The sequence below is a fragment of the Panthera uncia genome, chromosome D1 (genome assembly GCF_023721935.1).
Source record: "Panthera uncia isolate 11264 chromosome D1, Puncia_PCG_1.0, whole genome shotgun sequence".
NCBI classification, from domain to species: domain Eukaryota; kingdom Metazoa; phylum Chordata; class Mammalia; order Carnivora; family Felidae; genus Panthera; species Panthera uncia.
Genome location: NC_064808.1, coordinates 12,053,307 through 12,069,845, shown reverse-complemented (window position 1 = coordinate 12,069,845; position 16,539 = coordinate 12,053,307).

Below are 16,539 nucleotides of genomic sequence, written 5' to 3'. Positions count from 1 at the left end.
CAAATATACAACGGTGGCCCAAGGACAGCTTAACAGAAGATGAAAATCTTTGTTTGGAACGTGGGAAACAAAAACTCACAGCTGTCACATTCCATAGCAATTCTGAAATCCTGGTGGGAGAGCATTATGAAGGCCTCAGATCAAATTGCTTTATTAGTCGCTGGTTCTGCTTTCTGCTAAGAACTTCTTTGTCAGTCATTCTCTGTAGCTTCTGACTCTTCCCCTTGGGGAATCTCCCTTTTCCATTATCTACCATGGCCATATCTAAAGTGGGTACTGGGGAGCATGCACTCTTTGGGGCTTGCCCATCTTCTTCAACGAGCCTCCCATTGATTTAGGTCTCAGTGGTCAAAATGGTCAAATTTTTGAATCCACGTTCATAGTTTCTTAGCAATTTACCTCTTACAATGGTAGGCCTTTTTTCTATTTGCTTCAACTAAGTTCCAGGTTTCAGCACACACAAAAGTTCTTTCCTAAAGATGTTTGCAAGCCCATCATGATTCCTTGCTTTCCCTTCCTCTTCCGTGGTGACCTCTCTTTTAATGGCAACATTTGAATCATCTGAAACAATAGATAAGAACATTCATATTCTTAATTGTTTCGCCTTGGCCAAGTTACTTAAACTGAAAAATTTTAGTGGGCCTTGTTGCTGAAAGTCTTTTTCAATCTTATCTCTTATCACATAGGCCTAGAAACAGTTTTTCCAATTTAATCTCTTATCCTTTAAGTCTAGAAATAGTTACCCTTTCCAATTTTTTAATGCTCCAAATTTTTTATTCTTTCTCTTCCTTTTCATTTCAACTTACAAACTGCTTTAAAGTTACTTAAAACCTTACAGACCTGACTTGGATCAATTTGGACTGAGACCACAAGTGTTTGAAACACACAGACAATAATGCAACATGAACTCATAATAGGAATGAGCCTCCCTATTGAAATGGTCATCGTGATGACAGGTAAGGGAACTGTGAAAAAATATGACCAAGTTAAAGAGCTGGCCTATGGATTCAGAGTTCAGAATGTCTACCAGAAATCTTTGCTGTAGGACAGGTTTGCTGTTGGAGGGATAACAGGGAGTGATGGGAAAGAGCTACTGCCCATGGTGGTTAAGAAGCTATCCTCTTTCTGTTACTGGTCATTACCTCTAACCCACTCACCATGGAGGGCAGAGATCATAGTTTTAAAAAGCCCCTATGAGGGGCACCTGGGTGGCTCAATTGGTCAAGTGTCCAACTCAATTTTGACTCAGGTCATGATCTCCCAGCTTGTGAGTTTGAGCTCCACATCGGGTTCCATGCTGACAATGTGGAAGCTGCTGGGATTCTCTCTCTCTCTCCCCCTCTCTCTCTGCCCCTCCCCTGCTTGTGCTCTCTCTGTCTCAAAATAAATAATCTTGTTAAAAAATAAAATAAAATAATTAGCCACTACAAAAGTGTTGTATAAAGAAAAAATATTATCCAGTGTGTTCTCCCCTGCTTTACACTTAGCTCACAGAACCATTTGGGAGTACACAGCATGGAGTTCTAGAAAATATGTAACATGGCTGATTTTTACAACATGGAGGGTTCTTTCCTCTTTTTTTTTAATTTACTTATTTAAATTCAAGTTAATTAGTGTACAGCATAGTACTGGTTTCAGGAGTAGAACCCAGTGATTCATCTCTTCAACATAACACCCCATGCTCATCCCAACAAGTACCCTCTTTAATATCCAATCCCCCCACCCACATCCCCTCCAGCAACCCTCAGTTTGTTCTCTGTATTCAAGAGTCTCTTATGCTTTGCCTCCCTCTATGTTTTTATCTTATTTTTCCTTCACTTCCCCTATGTTCATCTGTTTTGTTTCTTAAATTCCACGTATGAGTTAAATCATATGATATTTTTCTTTTCCTGGCTGGCTTATTTCATTTAGCGTAATACCCTCTAGTTCCATACACGTTGCTGTAAATGTCAAGATTTTGTTCTTTTTCATCACCGAGTAGTATTCCATTGTATATGTACCACATATTCTTTATCCATTAGTCAGTCGATGGATATTTGGGATCTTTCCATAATTTGGCTATCATTGATAGCGTTGCTATAAACATTGGGGTACATGTGCCCCTTTGAAGCAGCATTTTTGTATCCTTTGGATAAACACCTAGTACTACAATTGCTGGGTCATAGGGTAGTTCTATTTCTAGTTTTTTGAGGAACCTCCATACTGTTTTCCAGAGTGGCTGCACTAGTTTGCATTCCCACCAGCAGTGCAAAAGAGATCTTCTTTCTCCACATCCTTGCCAACATCTGTTGTTGCCTGATTTGTTAATGTGTGCCGTTCTGACTGGTGTGAGGTGGTATCTCATGGTGGTTTTAATTTGTATTTCCCTGATGATGAGTGATGTTGAGCATTTTTTCATGTGTCAGTTGGCCATCTGGATGTCTTCTTTGGAGAAGTGTCTGTTCATGTCTTTTGCCCATTTCTTCACTGGATTATTTGTTTTTTGGGTGTTGGCTTTGATAAGTTCTTTATAGATTTTGGATACTAACCATTTATCTGATGTGTCATTTGCAAATATCTTCTCATAAGTTCTATTTCTATAGCTGAGCCAGCATTCAAAAGAGGTCCCTATATACATAAATAAAAAGCCCAAGCTATGGAAGTAGTTGATATAGGACTTTTAGCTGGTCAAGAGTTAGAGTCCCATATAAAGGAGCAGTTTACACTTTCATTCATTCAAAAATATTGATCGCACATCTCCATGTGCTAGGCACATGTTTCACATGCTGGGTATATGGTAATGAACAAGATAAAGTCCCTGCCCCTTGGTGCCTACTCTCTATATGGGGGTGGGGGTGGGGGTGGGAGGAGTTAGATCCAATGATAAACAAAAATAAATAAATAATTCCAGATAGTGGCAATTGTTACAAAGAGAATAAAGCAGGAAGAGGGTTGGGGGATGAGGGTCCAGAAAAAGTGGGTCCAAATCAGATAGGTCCTAATGGACCCTGGTCAGACTTCATATTTAATGTAAATGCCATGGTGAACCATTGGAGGGTTTTAAGCAAGGGAATAACATGCTCTGATTACATTTTCAAAGGCTATTCTGGATGTTATGTGGGTAATGTTCAACAGTTGGGAAAGAATGTAAGCTAGGAACCAGGAAGGGGCCTCCTAAGTAGGCCTGGTTGGAAGGTGTTCTAAGGGATACCAGTGTTGGTGATAGACAAAGAGACAAGTTAAGGATAGATTTTAGAGGCAGAGCCAGTGGGATTTGATGATGTACTGGATATGAGGAGAGAGAACAAAAGAATAATCAAGAATAACTCCTCATCTTTTTTTTTTTCCTTCAGCTATAGCTATGCTCAGCAAGACCCAAGTAGCAGAAAGGCTGTCTTAATTCTATGAAAAAAAAGAATACCAACAGTCAACAACCAGTAAGTCAGAAAACCCTGATGAGTAAGTTGGAAGGAGGAGGGAGGAAGCAGATATACAAACAGATTCATAATGTCAGGAAACAGTCCAAACCTAAGAGCCCAGAGACAGAGTTAAAAAAAAAAAAATCTGAACATGCAGCGTTGCTTTAAATACTCCCTGTCACTCCCAGGGTCCCAGTGGATGTTAAACACAGCAATGGAGCTTCAGGGACTGAGTTCAAGCCGAAATAATCAGCAGCATTTTCAGAGTACAGGTAGATTTGCATTCTCAGTGATGGGCTAGAGGCAAACCCTCTAGAGTGATTTCCTAGAAGGAAAATATAAGACTCCCTCAGCTATAGACAAAGAAGCAAATCCAAAAAACAAATTCTATTTGAGATGGGCCCAGATATGTTTGAAATGGGAATATTGCATAGAATTGTATAAGGAAAAATGGGGACAAACAGCTTGTACTTGTCTTAGCCAAGGAATGAAATGGTGATGAGCTGGGCTTCTCAGTATGATGCTAATACTGTGAATGTTCATAATGCTGACTTTTGTGCATTTACATTGTACCACACACGCATCCAGCACATTACCTGCAATATCATGTTGGTGTCTCACTGGGGGAGAGCTGCTACTGACAAAGGGAGAGCAAAATAAAGAACATGGACTAGGGAGCCACACTGCCTAAGTTCCCATCCCAGTGCTGCCACTTGGTAGCCATGTGACCTTGAGCAGGCGACATCATCTCTTTGTGTCTGAATTTCTCTATTCATTTGAAAGGATAACGGTAACCACCTCATAGGGTCTCTGGAAGGGTTAAATGAGTTCATGTATGTAAAAGGCTTAGAGGAATGCCTGGCACAGAGTGATATTCAATTTGTGAGAGTGACTACTGCTAGCTTCCCTCTTTTACAGAGAAAGAACTAGAAGCTGAGAGATGTTCAAGTAACTTGTCTAAATCACACAGCTGAAATGTGGCAAAGTCAAAGTGTTAATCCGCACCTGCCCTCCCAGCCCAGTGTGCTAAACCACGGTCATATACTAGATAGGTCACAGTGGCCAGCTGTGACAACTAGTCTCCAAACATGGAACTCAGTGAGTCGTGCCTCACTTGAGTAGTTCATTCCCATGCTGAATCTGGGCTGGCTCTGTGATTCGATTTCACCAAGGGAAGGTAGCAGAAGGTAGCAGATGCTATGCCTGTTCCAGACCTAATCCTTAAAAGGACCTGACAGCTTCTGCTTGTGTGCTCTTGGGAGCCCTAAACTTCTGTGGATTAAGTCTGATCCATGGAGACAGAGGGAAAATCCACATGGAGACACCACGTGGAGAGAAGAGAGACTCAGGCATTCCAGTGTGCCAGCTGAGCCCAGCTTTCTAGCCAATCCCTCCAGGCACCAGACATTTTCGTAAATCTGTCTCGAACATTCCAGCCCCAGACACCCTCTGAGCACAGCCCCAAGCAGAAACAGCAAAAAAACTGTCCAGCTAAACTTCAGGGATGACCACTGTTGAATTAATTAAACAAGAGGCCATTAGACTGAGGTGGCTTTAATGCCTTCGTCACCTACAAGAGCAAACCAAAACCTAAAGCCTGTAATGCCTCAAGGTTAAAAAATGAAGACCTAAGGACAACCAATCGCAAATAGCCAGCTACTCTTTCCCAAATAAGGTGACCACTGAAGCTGTAGTCACTCAAATAACTCTTTTGCTTTGCTTCTGTGCCTTCCCCTAACTCTTTCCAATTTGGCACTCCCCTAATCAAATTGACGTTTGCTCAAATAACCTCTTAGAATGTCTGATATGCCACAGTTTCTTTTTTAACACGACCAATTTATCATTTTAAGCCGCTTTGTTTAGGACTATTTGTTACAAAGCATCCACAACTGAAAGACTGCCCTATGAGGAAAAGATCTATAGAGGACAAAACTATGTCAGCAACATGAGCCTGAAACCCAGAGTGGCCTTTCCACCCCAAAAGCAAACTATGTAGAGGGTAGCAGCCCATGCTCCCAGATCTAACCACCCGAGTGCAACAGCACCCATAAGCTATTGCCACTTACCAGCTGAATAAGTTACTCAATATTTCACTGACTCATTCTGTTCTCTGTATAATGGGGATGCCACCTGTCCCATAGCACTGTAGTCGTGATTTAATGATCTAATCCCTATTAATGAGCTAAGAATCATGCCTGGCACCTTGTAAGAAATCGACAAAAGATTAGCCACTGCTATTTTTTAATATTAAAAATATTATAATTATTCTAGATGTGATTAATTTGGCCAATGCAAGGAACACATGAAATCTTCAGTCCTAGTTTCCAACTTCTCCAAGAATAACACCACTGGAAACTTGCATCACTTTCCTTTGCTTTAGGCAATGCTAGTGCACCATACTGTAACGATCTATTAACAGAGTTTGACAAGGCCAACAGAAATTAATAAAGAGAAGAGTACAACCCATCTCGTACTGGTCTGGAAGTGTATTGACATCCCAAGCTACTACTGTAAAATGTCATTGAGAAATGTATCGTGGGAGCATGTTTTTCCCCAAAGGAAAAGTCATCTACAACTCAGATGCAAAGTGTTATGTGTCTCCTTCCGTGCAAAAAATTTCAAACCCTGTTCCACTCCACAATAGCAGAAGAATATTGAGCTCCCAGAAGTGATGCAGCAGCCAAAGGAAGCACAGATGCAAGCCCTGAGCCTGTGAATTACAGCGAGAACCAGCTGCAGTCACTATTGTGATGAACAGATAAGGGAGGTGCAATGTCTGCCTTACAAATAAAGGCACTTTCTAATGATTACTTTAAGCAAATGTTAAATCAAGAATTAAACCCCGGAGTGCCTGATTGGCTCAATGGGTTGGGCGACCAACTTCGGCTCAGGTCATGATCCCATGGTGGTCCATGGGTTCGAGCCCCACATCAGGCTCTGTGCTGACAGCTCAGAGCCTGGAGCCTGCTTCAGATTCTCATTCTCTCTCTCTCTCTCTCTCTCTCTCTCTCTCTGCCTCTCCCCTGTTTGTGCTCTTCTATCAAAAATAAATAAACATTAAAAATTAAAAAAAAAAAAAAAAAGAATAAAGCCCCTAAAGGAAAAACTAGACACTCCAACAGAGATCAGATCTCAAGAGATCTTCACTTTGGTGAAGTGGAACCAATCACTGATATTTGGGCCTGTTATATATCCTGTATTGCTTCATCAAAGATGTTTCACCAATTTGAAATCACTCCTTGTTCCAGGACGATGCTCCCCTTCTGTCATCTGTGATATATGGATTTCTGGAGTGCAGGCACCCTATCTCATTATTAGATTCTTGGGATCCTACTCTCCAGAGCTGGTAAAATGAAGGATACAGCCCACTCTCTGAATTCCTCCTTGAAGAACTTATTTATTTCTGTCCAAAAGTGCTACAAGTTACTCCAGGAGGCTGATAATTATAGAAGGCAGCTGCAGTGAAGAAGCAGCAACCCCAGGCTGAAATTCAACAAATATTGCTGAGGCCCCGGTGTGGGCAAGGCAACGTTAGGTACATGAAAGAATAACAAAAAGACCAAAGAGACCAGGATCCCTACTTCACCTTTTATCCACAGAGCCTAGCACAGGATGTACAGCAGCTTTTCAACAAATGTTTATGAAACCAAATTCATCTTGCTACCAACTCACAAGCCCATTTCCCTCTCCAGAGTTCAGATGTCACCTCTTGTTTGAAAAATTAAAAATAAATAAATAAAAGTGGGTTAGAGCAGCACTTCTCAGTCTTCAGTGTGCACAATTCCCTGGGGATCTTGTTAAGGTGCAGATTCTACAGCAGCAGGCTTGGAAGGGCCTGGGAACTGCATTTCTAACAAGCCACCAGCGTCACTGGTCCATGTACCACACTTTGAATGGGAAGGAGTCAGATGATCTCTCAGGGAAAGACTGGACACAACTGACAGTCCTCCGACTCTGCGTGTTTTTTTGTTTTTTTGTTTTTTAATTTTTTTTTTTCAACGTTTATTTATTTTTGGGACAGAGAGAGACAGAGCATGAACGGGGGAGGGGCAGAGAGAGAGGGAGACACAGAATCGGAAACAGGCTCCAGGCTCCGAGCCATCAGCCCAGAGCCTGACGCGGGGCTCGAACTCACGGACCGTGAGATCGTGACCTGGCTGAAGTCGGACGCTTAACCGACTGCGCCACCCAGGCGCCCCCTCTGCGTGTTTTAAGTATAGAAAACATTAGTGATCCTAAGTGTAGAAGGAAGAGGAAGAGAGGCAAAGGGGGATGGGAGTAGAGCCTGGGGTGGATCCAGGAGGTTAGTAGAGGCTTCTCCCCAGGGCCTGCAGGAAAAGCTCGCTCTTTTGTCACAATACACAAAGCTTTTGGTGTCTGTAAAAAGAATCAGCGATAATTTTGCTGGCTCGGAAGGCACTGTCTCTTAATGATTCTTCCTGTTTTTCTCAGCCCAATCCAAGAGAATGAGAAAACAGACCTAGTGAAGGTCAGCTGAGGTCAGAGAGGTCCCTGAGAGGGGCTGCTTTCAGCCCACACTTGGGGGAGAGGAGGCATCAGAGGCCCACCTCCAGCCCTGTCTGGGTCTAGTCCTACTCCCGGATGAATCCAGCTCAACACAGAGTAACCCAGGGTGGGTAGGCAGGGGAGCTCTGCATCAAGTCAACTGCATTCAAGTCCACATTCGTCACAACTGCTGTGTGCACCAATGTGCTAGGTTCCCCAGATGATGCCAAGATACAACAAGGTCAAAGCCCACTAGGAGCTTACAGACTGATAGAAAAGGGATGAGGCACTCACAAGAAGACAGAATGCAATGCAGAATGTACACAAGAGACTCACAAGTAGTACAGAAATTTAGAGCAGCAAGAGATGGAATTCCCTGAAAGGGACCAAGGAGAACTTCATGGAGACAGGAACATCTGAAGGATGGGTACGGGCTCCTCAAGTAAAGATGGAAATGATGGTATTCCAGATAGGGAAAAGTGGGAGAGAAGGCACAGAGGGGAAGGAAGGTACATGCTCAGCGTGGAATCCAGTGTGACTGGAATTTGCAGGGGAAGAGCCTGGTGAGGGGCACTGGGACGCCAAGCAAGGACTTTCAACTTTAACGCCTTCCCCATCCTAGGGTCTGATAGAGGTGCCATATGCACACACACTTTCCTGGACTGTTTTTAGAATCGCACCTGCAAAAATGGCACCGAGATCATATGTGGCAACTCAACAATTTTTTACGGAGCCCCTAATATGTATGAAACACTATCCGAGGCACTGGAAATATAAGAGAAGACTAAGACAGACAAGTTCCCAAAGGTCAAACAATAAGAAATATGACACGTAGAAAGAACATGGGACCTGAAATCAGAGAAGTCTTGGGTGCAAATCCTAGCTGTGCCTTGTGAATGAAAGACATCACATCTGTGTTTTCCACCTCCCCGGTGGGGCTCATTATATCTATCGCACAGCATTGAAAGAAATTCATACTGTGTGGGGCACACTGTAGACATTCATTACCCGTTTGTTCTGTATTCAGCCATAAAGAAAGGAGACTGGAATAACTCATCTCCAGGGTCCCTTTCAGCTCTAATATTCTGCTTCAGCAGTTCTAAGACTCTGTGGCACCATGCCCACTGACCAGGGACCTGGCACACCCCACCAAGTGAGGTTCTGCCCCTCCCTGGGCGAGAAGCCTCCCCCAGGGTGGCCTGACATGAGGCCAGGGGATCAGGCAGCCATTAATCAGGCTGCTGCCCTCACTGGATGTGGCGCCGGCAGGCCAGGCAGCGTTCTGGCTGCTTAGCTGTCCCCATTGCCTTCCTCACCACTCCACTGACCCGTTGCCATGGCAGTGAACCCCAAGAGACTACTAGCAGTGGCCAGAATCGAAGAGGAAGGTTCTGTTCTTCTGAATCAATCTGACTCCATGTTGGTTGATTTCAGGGTCCCAGAGTGACAAATAAGAACAATGTAAGCTGAGGGGCACCTGGGTGGCTCAGTCGGTGAGGAATCTAACTTCGGCTCAGGTCATGATCTCACAGTCCATGGGTTCGACCCTGTGTCAGGCTCTGTGCTGACAGCTGGGAGCCTGGAGCCTGCTTCAGATTCAGTGTCTTCCTCTCTCTCTCTGCCCCTCTCCTACTCAAGCTCTGTCTCTGTCTCTGTCTCTCTGTCTCTCTCTCTCTCTCTCTCTCTCTCTCTCTCAAAAGCAAATAAACAACAACAAAATTTTTAAGAACAATGTAAGCTGAGCACTTTTTCAATGCTAGGCACTATGTTAAGTGATTTTCATCAGCTACCTCATTTCCTACAATGACACCATGAAATAAGTATCCTTACCCCCACATGGCAAAACAGGAAACTGAGGTTCAGAGAGATGAGTACCAATGTCACACAGGTGGTCTTAGAGAAGCCAGGACACGATTGTGCCCCCCCACTCTCACCCCAAGCATGATATGATTCCAAAGACTCCATGCTTTTCCACATGCCACCATTTTCCCAGCCACCTGAGCCTCTACAAAAACTAGTGCCCTTGTCCCATTGCCTGAATGTTCCTGAGGGCTTGGGGGGAGTGGGGGGACAACTGCAAGAACTGGGACTGAATCCTTCTAGGGCTCCAAGGATTCCTCAGAGGCCAAGCCTGATAACAAACTACTGATAACAAATTACTCAGCTGCCAAAAAATAAAGTTCTGGAATTTTCTTAATGCAATCCCAATTTCAAATATTCAGCCTGTTTTTCTTCCCAAAAAATGAAAATTCCAACATTTTGGCTTCCACATTAACTCATCTCCCAAATGATCTCTTACATCTGGAAGCTACACAATGTTTGATAACATCTGTTGGACCCTGTCACAACACTCCAATCTAGAGAGCTGGGTCCCTGTATTTAGGCACAAGGTGGCGACCTTGCTTTTAGCTGCAGGATTCTGGCCAGACTGGAGGGGCCACCTCTAAGGCACCCAAGGAAATTAACCCTCTCCCTAAACTCAGATGCTGGGAAACTCACTGAGAGAACAGCTTGGTTTTCCCTCCTTACCACCAGCATGGCTGTTGAACCTATTGAGTCCAAACACTGGGAGCCCAGGACATGGGAAAATCCAGCTGGCTTCATGGCCCCAGACATCTGGATTCCCTAACCACAGTCCCACTGAGAGGGGAGCCAGCAGGCGCAAGGAAGCTTGGGAAAGCATTTGGAGGGACTTTTGCCAAGTTATCTCCCTCCTGAACAAACACATGTCCCACTATCTAGAGGTCAACAGAGGCATGTTTATATATACATAGACCATTCCGTTGATTAATTCATTAACTCCCTGGGTGGCCTTTGGCCCCTTGAGAGCTCACCCCTTGGGGCCTCAGTTTCCTTATCTATCAAATGTAAGAATTAGACTAGTTGATATCCAAAACTTCTTCCTGCTCAACTATTTCTACAATTCTACTCTAAGAGTACAGGAGAGACACAGGGTGTATTTCTGGAGCTGGCTCTGCTGTGCTGGCATGGGCAAGTCTTCCCCATCTCTGAGCCCCTGTTGCCTTAAGTCATCAGATGAGGAGGTAGACAAGATGACCCCACAATGCTCCACAGCTCTGACATTTCAGAAACCAGAAGATGTCAATCTCGCTTCTAGAACTGACACCACCTCAGCACCACCACTGGCACCACTGGCTCAGGTCACTCTCATCTCCCACCCAGACCAGTGCAATAGCTTCCCAGCTGGTCCAGCAACATTCACTGCCTCCTCCCCATCCATTCTCTGAGGCACTCAGAGTGATGTTTCTTTTCAAAACACAAATCTGATCCTATTAGCCCCCTGCTGATGTGGATCCCACCCCCCACTCCCCCCCCCTTGCTTTTAGCATAAAGAACAAAAGCCCCAGTGCGGCCTGCAGGACCCACAGAGCTAGTGCTGCCAACCCGTAGCCATCATCTCACATCACCACAGTCCTTCTGCACAAGCCACCTGGCCTTTTACCTCCCAGCACTGGAGCCTTGTTCATGCTCTTCGCTTGCCTAGAATGCCAGTCTGCTTCCTCTCTCTTTCTCACTCTATTCTTCCACTATGGAGTTTCTTCTCCTCCCTTAGAGCCCACCGCAAGCTCTGCCCACCCCCTGCCAACCCCCACACAGGAGTCCTCCAGGACCATGCAAGCTAGCTCGGAATGCCTACTAGATTCTCATGGGAGCCCACACCCACACCGTCTCCTCCACAGCTCTCCTACCCATTCCCATGCGCATGTTCATTGATGAGGTTGTTGGTTTTCTCTTGCCCCATGATTGATTTACACTCAATAAATATTCCCAAGATGGATGGATGGAGCTGGTGTTCTGCCCTTAGGAAGCCCCTGGGCAGTGGATGGCATCTCTTCCAGCAAACCCTGGCAGAGACCAAGGCTGTGCTGGCTCTGATCTAAGTCTTTGAGGCTCCTGAGGAGACATCATGCTGACGGCTGGGAAACTTTGCCCAAGGCAAGCTTGTGACTTCAAGTCAACTGTGGGCTATGCTCAGAGTTCATCCCAGCAGAAGGTGCTCAGAAGTCCGCCCCAGAGACCTCGGGTGCTGGCTGCCCTCCCAGCCAGCAGGCAGACAGAGGAGTGGCTCCAGAGCATCAGTCAGCCTCAGGGGAGGTGGGGGAGAGGGGGAGCCGGAGTTCTGCCAAAGGCAAGATGACTAGATAGATTCTTTGTTCTTTGGAAATGTCCAAAGTACTTCCCCACCCCCACATCCTTCCACCAACTGTCTCTCGTACTGACCATTCAAATGGGAATGCAGCCCCCTCCTCTGGGAAGCCTCCCTACACCTCCCCCCCCTGGACTAAGGGCCTTATTCCTGAGCCTCTACACCCCAGGCATCCCTTTAGCTTTGTACTCAGTACATTACACTGAAAGTATGTGTTTCTGAAGGCTGCCTGAGGGAAAGAACCTAGTCCTTTTTATCTTTGATCACCAGCACCAGTGCCCAGAACACAGCCAACACCTGGAAAAACCCTGTCATTGCATAGATGAAGACACTAAGACCCTGAGAGGAAGAGGGACATGTCCGCAAGGTTGCACACCATGTCACTCACTGGCAGAGCCAGGAATACAAGCAGGGTCACCTAGTTCAGTTTGCCATCTGTATCTTTTGCCTCCCTGGTTCCATAGGGGTGGGCCCCATTTTTGATTTTAGGGACCAGGGCATCCAAAGACTCGGGATGGGAACATCCTGAAAGCAAGACCCCTGGACTCTCCCATGTGGAGAGCAGCGGCAGCCTGTTGGGTCCCCTGCCCACCATCTGGAGACGCTGACCCCACTCAGGACTCAGAGCAATAGAAAATCCAACTTCAGTTCCAGCAGGCAGTGAGCACACTGTGGCGATCCCTCCCTTCTCTGCATGCACGACATCCACTTTCCAGGAAACAGAGATTTTTGGTTCTCCCTCCACTCCCCTATCCCTGATCAGGTGCTTCCTAAGAATCAGCCAGCATTTACCAAGCATCCCCAGACTGTAGGCTTCCTGAGGGCAGGGAAACCTATTTTAGGTTTGACTCATAGAATACACTATCTTAAAAGGCCTTTCGGATTCACCTAGTTCCGCCTTTTTTCTATGTCTATACCTAGGAAATGAGGTCAAGAGGGCAAAAGTGACTTGCCCAGGTCACTGTGTGAATGAACGACCAACAGAGCCAGGCTCTGAGCCTGCCCCTCTGTGTCCCAGCAGGTCTCTGTCCTCTACTTCACAGGACTCCGACTCTGACAAGAAGCTTTCTTGAATCTCCTCCAGGCTTCACAGCAGAGAGGGTCCCTGTGAAGTTTTGCTCACTGATGGGAGGGAACATGTTAAGATTCAAACCACAAATCTGATTGCACCATTTCCCTGCTTAAAAGGCTTCCATGGTTTCCCACTACCCCTCAGATGAAGTTCACCCTTCTTGGTGTGACCAGCTCACAAAGCCGCTGGCCCCGGTCTTCTCTCCAGCCACAGGCCACTGGTACGCAGAACTGTAGTCCCAACTCAACCCTCCTCAGCAACACTCACACCTCTTCACCTGGCCAATTCCTGTCCATCCTTCAGCTGTGTGCTCCTCTTCTCCACCACAGAGCTGGCCCCCATGCTCTCCCACCCCCCAAGCTCTCTGGACTTTTGGAACTTCATTCAGCTCGCTGTATTTGCTCATCGTCTCTGTACCTCACCCAACGGTAAACTCCCCAAGGGCTGAGATGGTGTCTCTCATCACTGCATTTCCACAGACAAGCTCTGTCCTCAGCGCCAAGAAGGCCTTCAACAGATATGAGTGCTTTGATTGGCAGGTGGAGACCACTCCCCTTCACTGGTCTTGTTCCTAGACTCAGTGTAACTATGGGAGGCCACTGAGCATGGACCCAGAGGACAGCTCCAGCTAAAGCAGGGACAGCGGTGGGGTAGAAGCAGATCACAGAGAAAGCGCTAACAATCTGGCCAAGAGGAGTCTCCATCCAAGACAGCTGAGATCCCCGTCTCGGTATCAGTCCAGGATGCATGTGGAGGGGGAGGTCTTCATCTCCCTCTGATCCCTGGCTGCTACTTCCTGAGCCTCCTCAGGACTCAGGGACAGGCGGGCAGGCGAGCGGGCAGTGGGGCAGCCACACGCTTCCACCCCTAGCACGTATCCTGTCGCTGCCTCTTCTGGCAGGATGTTATTGCAGAGTCCTGGGCTGTTATTGTCAGGAGATGGGCTTTCCTGAGCTCATTAAAGGGCCTCTGTCCTTTCTCCAGGACCAACACCCCCCCTTTCCTCTGTCCACATCAACACTGAGAGAAAGGGTCCCAGGGGCAACTCCAGGTGGAGCGTGGCCGCTGACCATCCCTCTGCTTGCCTGACCGGTCGCTGTGATCACAGATGGTGATGCTTGCCATCGGGATCCTTGTGTGTCAGGCAGTGCTAGGCATTGATGGCCTTTGTCTAATTCAACCCTTGCCACAATGATGCAGAACAGACGCTGTTCTCAGCTTTACAGTGGAGTGAGCTGGGGCTCAGAGAGGTTAAACGATGGGCCCAAGGTCACACAGCAAGAAGAAAACAGAGCAGCGATTCAAATCCAGATCTGCCTGACTCCAGCACCCATTCTCTGGCACTATCCCCTTGCTGCCTACCTAGTACATGAGCTAGTTTTTGTTCTAAGGGAAGATCTCAGTGAAGGAAGGGGGAAAGGTCTTCCCAGGAGCCAGCATTTCCCTACAGGGAATCTAGAGGTCACAGGATCTTCCCTCATCCTTGGGAAAGAGCTGGAACTAAGATGGATAACAAGATAATGCCAATCTTGTGTTTTCTCAGCCCTTAAGCAAATCCAAGCACTCCCACCCCTAGAGGAGAAAGCCTCCTCATCGTTCATGGACGAGGCAGAAGAGGGATAAGGATGGTCACAGACAGGGAATAATCACAAGTATAATTTCTCCTGAGTAGTGTTGTATTGGCAAGGGCAGGAGTGTGACAGCCAAAAGCCATGGCTCCTTCTGTGTCCTACTATCACTAGCTGGGTGATCCTTACACTTCACACCTTCCGAAGGTCTCATTTTCCTGATCTGGGAATTATGATATTATGACAACCACCCCCACCACACAGGGTACATCATAAAAATCGAATGACTCCAGGGCGCCTGGGTGGCTCACTCGGTTAAGCGTCTGACTTCGGTTCAGATCATGAACTCGCCTTCACGAGTTCGAGCTCCGCATCAGGCTCTGTGCTGACAGCTCAGAACCTGGAACCTACTTTGGATTGTGTGTGTATGTGTATGTGTGTGCGTGTGTGTGTGTGTGTGTCTGCCTCTCCCCTGCTCACACCCTGTCTCTCTCTCTCTCTCTCTCAAAAATAAAGATTAAAAAAAGTTTTTTTTAAAAGAATCCAATGATTCCATGTGCATGAAAGTGCCTTGTACAGTGAAACACAAAACTCTCTTTCAATTATGTTTTCTTTCTTTTTTCTGTTTGGGTGACAACTTAGAGTAGCAGCTTTGGGGCTGAACCTCGGTTCAAATCTCAGTTCTGCTAGTTACTACTTAGGTGACCACAGATGAGTGGTTCAGAGACTCTCTACCTCTGTTTCTTGGTGTGAAGAAAGAGAGCGACAATACCTGCCTCACAGGTTTGCAGAAAGGATGAAACACATTGACATATAAAGCACACATATAAAGCCCAGTACCTGGAGTTCAAGCTCTCAATAAATGGCAACTGCTACTTGATTACAAATCATTGTTATTATTTCTATTGCTGTTTTGATTATTCTGCGGTAGTTGTATTTGCAGTCCTGCAGCACAGAGGAGCAGACGTGGGGCGAGGAGGCAGCCCGGGCCCAGCTGCTCAACAGCCAAGAGCCTTCTTGACTCCAACACCCAGCAGCTAGAGCCATGCAGCGTGAGGAACAGAACTAGCACCTGCCGTCCATGGAATAACAACAGAGACAGACAGAGACAGACAAGGAGAGACAAGGAGATCATGAGAGAAGCACAAAAGATGCTCTTGGAATAAAGACGTCATGAAAAGAACAGCCCTGCCTGGAATGGCATTCTCTTTCACCACTAGAGAGAAGTCTCTCAGACACTAATCAGATGCCTAGGGTACCATACAAGGTCCTTTACCTGCATTATCTCATTTAACCACATCCCTAGGAGGTACACGCTGTTATGATTCCCAGCTTACAAAGAAGGAAATCAACTTTCAGAGGTTTAGTGACTTGGCCAAGGTCGGACATTTAGTGGCACCTAAACCCCAAAATGACTCCAGAGCCAGCTTTTTTTTAACACTCAGACCACATCTAAAGGCCAGTGCCATCACTTACTGGCTAGTGACTTTGGGAAAGGACTTCACTTTTCCTGAATTTTCAGTTTTTTACCTGTGACATGAGTACAGATAAAGCCTACCTTGCTGGACCGTGTGGCCTATGGCCCAACCTAACAGGTGCCTGGCGAGTGACATTCTTCCTGTCACATCCATTTTTTTGCAAACCCACTTGACCATAAGAATTACTTGACATGCTTAATAAAAACACAGATTCCTGAGACCTGCTCCAGACCTGCTGAATCAGAATCCTTAGGGAAGTTTCCTAGGAATCTGTATAAAAAAAAAAAAAAAAAAAAAAAAAAAAAAGCTCTGCATGATCCTTATAATGAATTAGGTCTAGTCCTCAGTG